The sequence below is a fragment of the Oryzias melastigma genome, linkage group LG7, assembly GCF_002922805.2.
Source record: "Oryzias melastigma strain HK-1 linkage group LG7, ASM292280v2, whole genome shotgun sequence".
Classification (NCBI taxonomy): domain Eukaryota; kingdom Metazoa; phylum Chordata; class Actinopteri; order Beloniformes; family Adrianichthyidae; genus Oryzias; species Oryzias melastigma.
Window position 1 is genome coordinate 281,579 of NC_050518.1, and position 12,406 is coordinate 293,984.

A 12,406-nucleotide genomic window follows, 5' to 3' on the forward strand; every position below is an offset into this window, starting at 1 on the left:
GGAAACGAGGCACAAGTGCTCAACAACATCAATCAAGGGAGAAATCAAACATATTAAAGATAAAATCAACACAGAATTACAGACTTTTGCAAACGTATAAGATCATATTCAGCTTAAAGAATGTTCAAATAAAAAGGACTTCAGTTGTGTTTTAAAATTAGATTTTCTGATGACCACGTGTGTGTATGTTTTTTTCACACACAAAGTTTGATACTGTTGGTCCTCTTTGTGTTGGAGCTCCTTATCCAAGAAGGAAACCTTTGCCTATAGTTTCCACTGAGCTCTGTATGGTCCAGTTGAGTGTTTTGAGCGTTTCTATTATAAATGGACCTATTTAGTCAGACCAAACCGTACCATTTTACTTGTAGGTCCACAGAAGACTGTTATGCACCAGGTAGCGCAGAGCTACTGTTGAAACTGTTGATTGGCAGAAGATTATTCCGACAAAAAAAAGAAGATGTGTTCATCTTTGCTGCCCGCAATCTTCTCTCAAACAACATTAAATGCTGTGTAGATACGAAGAACCAAAGCCAAGCAAAGAATCAGCTGCTGCAAACCTCCATTGTTATAGTTGTTTGCTTCACCCCATATGCGCCAGGATGGTCTAACTTTGAGCGCAACGCTCACCTGAACTGCTTGGACTATTCTAAACCGGACCGGACCATACCATTCAGGGAAAACAAGGCTCATGTTTCCTCCTTGCAGGTGAACCGTTTCCTCCAGCATGTTGAGGTGATGAGTTAGTTCTTGTTTTTTATTTTATTATTATTTATTTTTATTGTATAGTACTGTCACTGCAAACCGAATGGTCCCATCATAAAAATCAGAACCAACCAGAAAGAACTTCAGTTAAGGCTGGAGGTCCGTTTTTATCTTCAAGATAAAGCTCAAGTCAATCAGTTCAATTTTTAGAATTTCTTGACAATAGGGGTGTGTATCTTTCCCTCTCACTCGATTGGATATGCATCTCCATACATGGTGCATGAATCCCTATATGAGAGATTCAGTTAACTGTGTGTCAATCGCTTAGATGATGTTCAGACAGAAACTTAAAAAATGTCTGTTTAAACTGTTTTGGTTGAAGAAAAGTGATTTGCAAAAATGTTGTATGGGCAGCTCTTTTAAACCGCTTGTGCTATTCTAGGCACGTTAACGTTGGGCAGGGGGTGCCCATTCCTGGTTCTTGAGAGCTACCTCCCTCCCTGTTTTCCAGATCTCCTTGCACTGCTTGCTGCTGATTACCTGGACCAGGTGTGTTCATCCAATCAGAATGTGAAGACATCTGACTGAGCTAATCAGCAGCTAGCAGGGCTTGGACATCTGGAAAACAGGCAGGGTGGCAGTTCTCGAGGAACAGGAATGGGCAGCTCTGATGTTGGGAGTGGGGTCATCTGGAACTCACAAGACAGTGCGCTGAACTTTTTTTCTTTCTTCTCAATGATTTTTGATTGTCACTGATGTCCATGGCAGACATGAAATCCTGTCCACCTTTGTCCACTTCTGTCATAGGAGGGATAACACTTCAATGTAAGTGTTGGGTCATCTGGACCCCAAATGATAGCATGAGGGCTAATAGAATACCTCTGTGGTAAGATGTGTGGAGTCAATAGCAGTGAACACAAAATCCTGTCAGTTTGAGGTGTGTCACGACTTTGGTCATTTTTCTAGAGCATCATGTTTCAAAATAATAATAAAAAAAAAATTATAAATAAATAGTCAAATATTTATAGTTTGACCCTTAAGAACTTTTTAAAGTAGCTTCGCTTTAAAAAATATTTATTAAATTTGGGAGTGAAATTTAAAGTGAGCAAAGTACTGAAATAAATAAAAAATTGCAAGTAATACACGTGTTTTCACATCATTCAGCGGCATAGAAGTGAGGATGCAGTGAGGGGGAAGACCTTACTGTGCTTCCACACACATCTACATGCACAAACATGAACACACACATACAAACACACACTAAAAATAAAACCTCGAAAATAAAGTGAACTCGATGTTGGACAGAATGAGAAAGACTCAAAAGAGATTTGATGGAGAACGCATGTAAGTGTGTGTGTTCATTTAAGTGTGTGCATGTGTATGTGTGTGCGGGGTGGAGGGGGGAGCACATCCCCCATTTGCATGTAAATAGCAAAACGCACCAGTTCCACTGCAGGGATGACAAAGAGCATTCTGGGATTGCCGGGTCTCATTTATCATCCATCAGTGGAGAGGAGGGGGCGGCCAGGAAGGCCTCCAGAAATGGTGATGGGGGGTGAAGTTGCAGATAAAGGATGGAGGATAAACATGCCTCTTAGTTGACCACACCTTTGCACTTCTTTACTAATTTTTTTACAACTCAATCTTTCACATCTCCGCCTGTCTTCTTTCTGCCCCCCCCACGCACATTTTCTTTCCAGTCCACTCAGGCTTTTCCCAACATCCCTCTAGTATCTTCCCCATCTTCAGATGCACTTTGCCTTTTATCGTCAGCTTCCTCCCATCACTCTGTTTTCCAGCCCATCTCTCCGTCTTTTCTTGGATTTCCCCGGTGGACTCTTACAGTAAACTGCTCGCATCATTTCAATGCACGATTTTTTAAAATGGATGGCGTGCATGACAGGAAGAAGGAAGAGAGAATAAAAAGAAAAAAAGAAAATGAATTCCACTATCGCACATATCAAAAAAGGCTTAGAAGATGGGCTCTGTGAGGAGAGGCCTCAACAAATAAAATAAGTCAACTTGGATCATCTTGTCCAACCTACCGAAGCACTTTGAGTTTGATATTCATGTGTGATAAGTTTGTTTTTCTTTCTTTTGTGGTGCGTTAGGCTGATAATGTGTGCCTGCTGGCAGTGTGATTGAATGCTGCAGTCTGAAGTGTGTGACTTCTCTTCTCCACATTTTTTTCTCTAAACATCGTCGACAAAAAAAAAGCAAGTTTTGTACACATTTCTCTGTTGTTTAGAGCAAATCATGTCACATATATTTCATTAGGACCTCAGGAAAACTGCGTCAGCTTTTGAAAAAGCGAATAATATGGCTCCATTAAGAAATAAAGATAAAGTGGCGCAAATGGAGGCTCAAAAGCAAACACATAAAAGCCCGGTAGAGAAGTTAGGCCACAGATTCATCTTGCACAATGAAAGTAAAAAGCATCAAAAACCATAAAAGAAAAGCATGCATAAACAGGAAGGAAACCTGCCGGTTTCAAGATAAAGATGCATAAAAGCAGACTGAAAGGAAAGTCCAGGGCTGAAATAAAATCGATAAATACGGCGCTGCGAGTCCTAATGTTGATAGCACCAATACAATTTCTTCAACTCAAGTTTGGGTTTGTCAGATCTGTATATCTATAATCCAACACAACCTCTTCTATCTCCCTGGACATGTAAACATCCACCTTTATTCAGACCAAACAGCTTTAAGAAGATTTAGCCAAAACAGTTTGCTGATTTTTAGGAGTCTGCTCAGTTAGACAAATATAGCTGTAATAACGGTGATTCTGTTTTATGGTTATATTTATCATTACTTAATCTCTTTGCATCAAAGAAATAAAAGTAATGTAATATCTCTGTCTATGATGCACAGCTTTATTTATCCATGGAACCAAAGGAAATTTAACATTTAACACAATTATAAACTATTTTCAAATTCAAACAAAATTACCTAAAGAAATCTAAGTGATGATTCATCTCTTTACTCTGGACGGTGTCTGTTCAAGGTCACATCTGACCAGGGTTGGTTTTACACTTCACACACTAAACACATCCTTAGGCCAATGCGTGTTCATCTGCAGGCTATCGTGGAAATGAGAAACATCTTAATTGAAAAATTGATGTTGAAAATCTACTCGATTTTTGATTAAAAAAATAGTTTTACAAGTCCTAATAATTCCTTTAACTTTTGTTCAGTTAATCCAAAATGCTGACCGGTAGGTAACAAACTCCAAGAGACTGCTGTTTGATCTGCTTTGGCTTCCAGAAAAATTCAAAATTCAATTTAAATTCCTCCTTCTAATGTTTGAGGCTCTCCGTGACCTGCTTCCTTTCAATCAGACAGATCTTATTTGTCCCTGCCTTCCCACAAAATAAGTCCTTCTGCTTCAAACCTGCTGCACTGTAAGTCAGAAAGGTTTGCTTTATTAGCCTTCCGAGTCTCCAGAGCCTTCCTTTATACATACGTTGAACCAAAAGCTACTTTGTGTGAAAAATTGTGGTTTTATTTAAAAGGAAAATAAGAATGATTAAAGCTTTTACTTTGGTAATACATTTTCATAGCTTGTTTTCATTTGCACAAATTTTTTCTCCAGATTTTTGTTATTTTAATGTTTTTTAGAGCAGGTGATACAGGTAATATTTTATGTTCTATGTATTCTGAACATTTTTATAATTTGAATTTTTTTAAATTCATTAGAAATTCATCTCTGAGTTGTGAGCGGGACCATTGGCACAGAGAAACCCTGCCCCCCCTTCCACTCCCTGTTGCCGAGAGCTTTCTGTTTTCATACTTTCCTGCTAGCTTACAGCTCCTCACAGTCACAACCTCACATCACAGATGCAACAAAAACGAAGAGCAATATTGGAGCCATCCAGCCGTACAGGCTTGAGCCAGATGGCAGCTCGGAAGAAGACGTTCATGGATCTATTTGTCTTCAAAAAGATATGCAGCGGAGCTTGTGGCCCTCCCAACATATTTTCTGTCACAAATACGATCTTTTTCAAATGATAATTTTTTCGTCTGGTTCTGATTCACAACAATTTGAATAAAGAAAAACTCAAAACTGTCCTTTATCATGAGAAAAATGCCACAAGAAAATGTTAAAACACCATTTTCATTGGAGTGGGTCTTTTAAAGCACATGCATGTGATAAAATGCTGCATGAATAAAGTTAAAGCTATGAGTAATCGTATGGTAAAACTGTCCACAGAAAAGCAAACATCCATGCATTTGTAATGTATTCAGATTGCATAAACCGCACATGAAGTCCACCCAGTGGACATCCTGGTTTTTCAAGCTGAAGTACTTTTTTATGTATCACATTATGCGGCATGGGCTTTGTTTACTTTTATTTTTTTGTTTACTCTCTGAAGTGAATTATCTCCCTCTGCATCAATCTGGTTTTATTTTGATCATTCCTTCTCACGTTTCTCCCTCTTGTTATCACAACATTGTGTTTGCTCAGGATCATTCGTTTTCTTCAGAAAATGTGTTTTTCTCCCTTAAGGACTAATTAGTCTGGTTGCAACTGCAGGGCCAAAGCGCCGCCGTTTGGCTTTACTCATTATTTATGCCACTAACTTTCTTCTGCTGCACATTGTTTCTGCCTCATCATATCGTTTTACCAGAGGAGGAGATTTATCGGCTGCATTTTTCACACGTGTAAACCTCTGTATAAATTGCAGGTGTAAACACAATGAATTACGGCTTGAAGCTGTAGGGAAAAAAAGATTTGCCGTGGCACTTTCAAGGCTGTCCAGACTTTTATTAAAAGCCTAATGATGTGCAGGCATCAGCTGTGTGTGTGGAAGTTGAGAATCATCAGTCTTTCCAGATAGGGAATATGTAGCATTCTGCTTCACCTATCTTTCAGAGCGCCGGCTTTTTGTCATTCAGACATGCATGGCGTCCAGGTAAATGCTCATTATGAGTCCGACGTGACAGCACTGTGGATCTTTGGAAAGAGACACAAGCTTTGTGACAGTTGGTGCTTTGTGTAAAGAGTGATGATGAAAAGGAAGCCTTTCACAGCTCGTGATCTGCATGACTGAAGGAGTTTGGATGCTTTTTCTGATGTTGAAAAATGACCTTTGAAGCATCTGGAAGGTGGGCTTTCCCCATCCAAATCAGGGGGTCCCAACTAAAGCCATCAGGAGATTTAAGAAAAATGACTGCCTCTTTAAAATTTGGAATTAAAAAAAGTAACAAAAATGGAATTGTCTGGAATTTTTAATTATAAACTGTTTTTGACTTTTAATGCATTTGTAATGTTCTTCAGAATAACGTTTTGAGTCATTTCAAGATTAATTCTCAAAATATTTTACAGTTTTGGTTGCTTTCACTGATAAATTAAGTTTTGATATTAGCTGTTAATTTAGAAATGTTTCATTTCTAAGAGTATTCGGCTGAAGTTCTTCAGCTAATTTGGCATTTTATAATTTTTTGGATCATTCAGTTTTATAACATTTACCGCAATTCTGAAGAAGCTTTTTCTAACCGTATTAAATCGTTTTTTTGGTTTTCGTTTTCTTTTGACCATTCATATATAACTTTTAGGTGTGTCTTGCAGTTCCCTTAAGGGCATGTACTCAGTTTGAATAGGCTTGTTGCAAAATGTTGAAGCAAATCTCGCTCCAGGATCTTTCTTTCACAGCTCCATTCTGATATACTGGTCTGATATACCAAAAGTATTGCCTTTCTGGCCTTGACTCACATTTGAACTGAAGTACTATCACATTCCTAACCAATGGAGTTCAATATGATGTGGGTCCACCTTTTGCAGCTATTACAGCTTCAACTCTTTTGCGAACCATAAGGTTGAGGAGTGAGTTCATAAGAATTTCTGACCATTCTTCCAAAACCGCATTGGTCAGGTTGCACATTGATGTTGGTGGAGAAGGCCTGCCTCTCAGTCTCCACTCTAATTCATCCCAAATGTGTTCTATGGGGTTCAGGTCAGGACTCTGTGCCGGCCAGACTCTGTCATCTACGTCTTTATGGACCTTACTTTGTGCACTGGTGTACAGTCATGTTGGAAGAGACTGCTCCAAACTGTTCCCTCAAGGTTGGGAATACGGAATTGTCCAAAATTCCATTCTCCCAACGGAGCACGCATTCAAAGTTCTGTTCATTTTCCTGAAGCATTCAAAGTTCCTTTCTCTGGAATTAAGGAGCCAAGCCTAACTCCTGACAAACAAGCCCAAACCATCATTCCTCCTCCACCAATGCAGTCTGAAATGTACCGTTCTCCTGCAACCTTCAAACCCAGAATGGTCTAGCAGATATCCAGATGGAAAAGTGTGATTCCTCCCTCCAGAGAAGGTGTCTCCACTGCTCTAGAGTCCATTGCATTGGCACTTTGCATCGATGTGTGGTTTGGATGCAGCTGCTCGGCCATGGAAACCCATTCCATGAAGCTCTCTGCATACTGTTCTTGGGCTAATCTGAAGGTCACTTGAAGGTTGGAGCTCTGTAGTAAATAACTGTGCAGAAAGTCATAGACCTCTTTGCACTATGCGCTTTAGCATCCGCCAGTTTACGTGGTCTACCGCTTGATGGCTGAGTTGCTGTTGTTCCCAAACGCTTCCATTTTTTTGGATCAGACCATGTGATTAGGACATCTGATTCTGATCATTTGGACGGGTGAGCCAGTACTTTTGCTAATAAAGTGTATGAAAGACTTGGTGTCATATTATTCCATCTGGGCACAAACTGTCATTATGATTTTTTTCCTTCATGATGAATTTTCAAACATTGGCACTTCTGTTAAATTGAAAAGGACATTACTTATACATCACTACCACGTCAAAGTCCCTGACTGATCAAAGTTCAGTTGTTTTACTTTGGATCCACGTTTAATGTGTGTGCATTTTCTGCGTGTTTTCTTCATAGAGCCTGAAAACTGACTTAAAAACTTTTGTAGAGACGTGTGAACGTGAGTGTTTTGTAAGCTGAAGCCTGAAATGCTCACCTATATATGTTTACTTAGATCAGGGGTGTCCAAAGTCAGTCCTTGAGGTCCGGTGTCCTACATGCTTTCCAACCAACCTGCCATTGAAGCTCCTTATTGGCAGGTAATCCAGGTAATCAGCAGCAGATAAGGTAGGGTTTCTGGAAAACCAGCTGGAGGCCGGTCCTCGAGGACTGACTTTGGACACCCCTGACTTAGACTTTACATTGGAAGTGGTCACTTGAATGTTGGCTCCCGAGTCTGATGGGAACATAGGATAAGGCTAATGGAAGTTGTACACACTTATGACGTACAAGTGACGCCAGTAGGATGTCCACACAAACTATACTCTGGTTGTCTAATTTCCTCATTTCTATCAGTCTGGCTTCACACAAGGAGCTTGAACAGCTCTAGCTGGACTCCTAAGGAATTGGAGCGTTTAAAGAAAAATGAAGAAAAACATTCATACGACACACCCGTGTCTCATCTACTTCATCCTAACCTTGCGTGTTATGCAAGTGTTCACTAGACCTATCACTTGCAGCTTACCGAGCGCTCTTCGATTTCGACATTTTGTGCGTGGCCAGTACAGCTTTGTCCATTTTGACCCACAGTCAGCTCGTATCCACCTGTAAGGGCAATCATGACAGTCGTCTTTTAAAACAGCCACTTTGATCTTACGTCACAAAAATTCAAAGGCTTCAGAACCAGCAAACCTGGTGACTCCAATGCTCCTCTGGAAAGTTTAGCTTTTAAAGCAAAAAACAGGTGGAGATCTTTGAAAAGAGACGACAGGTGCAAAGGTTTTCATGCACAAAGCCTGTGTGCAAAAAGGAAAATGTTTGAAACTCCTTTTCTAAAAGTGATCCGATATTCTTTTTGGTGCTCCGGAGTTTTATGTGTTTGGTATATTGTAGAGTGTAATTAACAGATGCATCTTTTGCAAAGACGCCTCCAACAAGCAAAGCTTGGTTTCCCTTTCATATTAAAATAAACCTGTTTAAAGAAACCAAATCAATGCAACAACGCTCAAAAGCTTGCTGGATAAAAAAAAAAAAGCAGAATATATGTATGTTTTTTTATTTCTTCTTTGTGTCCTAACACATTTTCACATTTCACCAACTGAAACTACACAGCTTTTCATGTGAACACAAGCTCTAATTTGAAAGTACGTTCGCTTAAAATGCGACCTGATGGCATCGTAGCTGGGACATATTGGACTGACAGCGGGGGTCAAGTCCTCATGTGGTGTGAGTCAGCCAAACTTCCTGTAACTAGAAGTGTGTGTGTGTGCTTAACTTCACCCTGCAGCCACAGTTGCCCCATCAGGCCATATGGTCCATTCCTAATCTGAGCCTCGTCCTGCTGACAGCACTCGGATTGACTTCTGTAATTAGATCTTATCTCCAACAGTAAAAGAAAACAAATGGGGTCCACAGGTGAGTCTACAGACACATTTGAGGCGGCGAAGCGTTGCCTCATCCCGTCCAAAACAGGAAGCATATTTCCATATGAGGCGGCTTCATCGTTTAAGAGGGTATTGATGGATGAGATGCTTTGTTGCTCCACAGGAGCTCTCACTCTGATCTAATATTCGAATGCCTCTCCGCTGTACAGCAGTAAACCTTTCCTCTCGTGTGTCATGACCGCAGAGTGATCTCAGCTTGCCCCCCGGCCATCTTTTCATTGCATCTCCACTTTGATTGTTCCTCCATCTTTACAACCTGTGTGGTGAATGGACGGGATTAGAGCCTTTTTTCCTTCATCTGCTCCTGCCCCATCCCCCTCCTTCCTGCTTCAGATTTTTTCCCCCTCGATTCATTTTATTTGTCACTATATCCATCCTTTACCCTCACCCCCCACCCCCTGCCTTCAGTAGGCAAGGGTCTTACTAATTACTTTAACCCTATTCTTGTAAAAACTTCCACTCTCTGAGGGGGGGTGGTGCTGTTGTCCCTGGATGGAGCAGCTTTTAGAAGCCTCTGTTTGCGTCAAAGCCAAAGATTGATCAGATAACGCACACACAAACACACACACACTCACACAGCACTTGGCAGAGGCCGCCTTCACGGGGCAGGTGTGCTGGGAAAAGGGAAGTGGAGGGGTGAATGGGTTGAGAATTGAAAGGTGGTGAGGTAAAAGCGGGGGTGTCGGAGCTTATCTCTCTCGCCTGCCTCTCCTCCTCTCCCCTAAGGGCTGGATAAGGGTGCTGATTGTGACGTTCAATATATATGTGTGTGTGGGGGGGTGGGTGTGTGTGTGTTTTCAGGGCTATGATATGTTGCCATTCATGTCAAAAGTCACTTCGTTCTGGGGGGCCCTTCCTCCCAGCCGTCCCCGGTGTCCTTCAAGAAGTTTTAAGTGTGCGGTGGGGCGTGCTCATGTGCATTGTTTGGAGCCATCTCTTAGTTTCTCGCTGTGTTTGTGAGATAACGACCCCTGGGTGATAAAACCGCGGCGAAGAAAGAACGCACTCTCAAAGACCGGCCAGCAGAGAAAGAACTTTCCTTCTCGTTTTCTAGTTTTGGCCCTAACGAGGGCAGATCCTCGGAGAGCTGTGGGCTTTGCTGCCTGGTCTCTTTGTTTTGTTTTCATGCTGCTCGAGCGTCCCTCTCTCAATCTCTGGGGTTTTGCCCAGAAAGACATCACTGATTCCCTAATACAATCAGCAGAACCACAGCTGCACCACCATGATGGCTAATTGCATCAGGGGTCACTGATAAAGTCTGGAGTGGGCTGCTGCCTCTTTCTTGGAAGACCAGGCTCCTTTTTGTGGCATTTGGCCGTTTCTCTCCTCTTAAAGTTTAGCGGAAAGACCATTAAAGGCTTTACAGTCAATGAAAGCCTGAATCAGCTTTATAAAGGAGAACAAATGACAAATTCAGATTTATGACCTGAGACAGGCTGCATGTGAAATGGAGCCAACAATTTGCTTTATAAGAATCCAAACGGATGTTGAAGAATCCTAGTTACCAGAATTATGAAATTTGCTTAATTAGATTCAGCCTTTTATTTTTTAAACCAAAATCAGATTAAAAACTCATTCTTATTTTTGACTGTTACCTGGCAAAAGGAAGGGTGTTTGAAGGTAAAGTTAGAAAGTGGGAACAATAAAGAAAACAACATTAAATTGAAACAAACAGGACAATTTAAACACATAACTAAGGGGACATAATAAAAAAAATTACAAGAGAAAACAAGAATAGGTTATAGCAGTCTATTTCAGGGCAGCATTTTTCCTTGAAATGATCAGTGATAAAAGCTTTAAAAGCTGTTGAGAAAAGGTGAGAGTTTCTAGCCTTGGTGTTTATGTAATCCTCCCCAGACTCTGCCTGCAGTTGACTGAAAGGACCACAAACATTTATTCTTAAGAAAGAATAAAGAGAATCAAGTTTTCAGAGCAAGTTACGGGTGAGATGTAGAGGTTGATGCATGTAAGAGGGCAAACCAAGAGAAGTGATAGATATAACCATTGACTGTATATGAAAACTGGACTGAGCGATCCAAACAGGAAGTACTTGCTGGTTCCAAGAAGCCAAAATCCCATAGACTTCCATAGAGAAACAAATAGCGGTTACTCAGTCATTCTATTTGTCTCTTTATTAACAATTTCTTGTTTTCATTTTTTTTTTCATATTTTGTTTCTTTATTGTAAGTTATTCAAGTTATAAACTGACCAATCAGATGCGTCAGTAAAAGCATGTGGTACCCCCTGGCCCTTACCTCGACAAATTCTCCCGAGCCATTTTCAATGGAAGGGGTGTGGACTTCCTACAAACTTGCTCCTGATTGGTGACAGTAGCTACCATAAAAACGTTGACTTGGACTGACTCAGACCAACCCCTATCGTCTGGCTCCAACATGGCGATATCCATATGGTGGATAAATGGGGACAAAATTGCCTTAAAGTAAGACATTTTCTATGGGTGACGTCACACTGGCTCAGTCCAGTTCTATAATACAGTCAGTGATATGACCAGTGAATTCTGATGTTAATTCAACAATAAGCAGAGAGTGAAGTGGTGTTTTCTGAAGGAGTCATTATTTAGAAATGGGAAACAAATGGTCAAAACGTGCCAGAGTACAGCTGATCCCTACAGTTTGATTGGCTGTTGTGATCACTCTCATTTCCAGCTAAGGCACCCATCCTGTCAACGGGCAAATTTCATACTAGGATTTTAGAGGCTCAACATTTGGACAAACGTGATGTTTCTTTGTCAAGATAAATAAAATGGAAAAAAAAAAAACATGTAAAATGTCTTTGCATAATACTGATTTCTCTACCGTTGTCATTTCAGAAACTTGATGCTTCACTGATAAAAGTTTCAAAATGCAAAATCCTTGTTTGTCTGCAAGAGTTATGTTCTGAAAATAACCCCACGATGGGTAAAATTTGCAAAATAATCATCTATCATTTTTACAGTTGTTCTATATGCTTTAAGGCTGTAAACCACCCAACTACACACTTTATATACTTTTCTCAGAGAGACATTTAAGAATCTTTCTTTTTTTTTTGGTGTTAGCAAGTTCTTGCTGCGTTATTCTCATGATGGAGGACACATATAAATTAAATTAAGCTTAAAATTTTATTTCTGAATATTTCTTCATTCAAATTATTATAACTCTGGAGCAGACAAGAATTAAGTATTTATTTTTCTACTTTGAGTTGACATCTGGATCAAAACTATTTGGCTGAATAGCTCCAATATTGTTTGGAATGGGTGCGAGAGGCTGCAAGCTAGCAGGAGAGTGCAT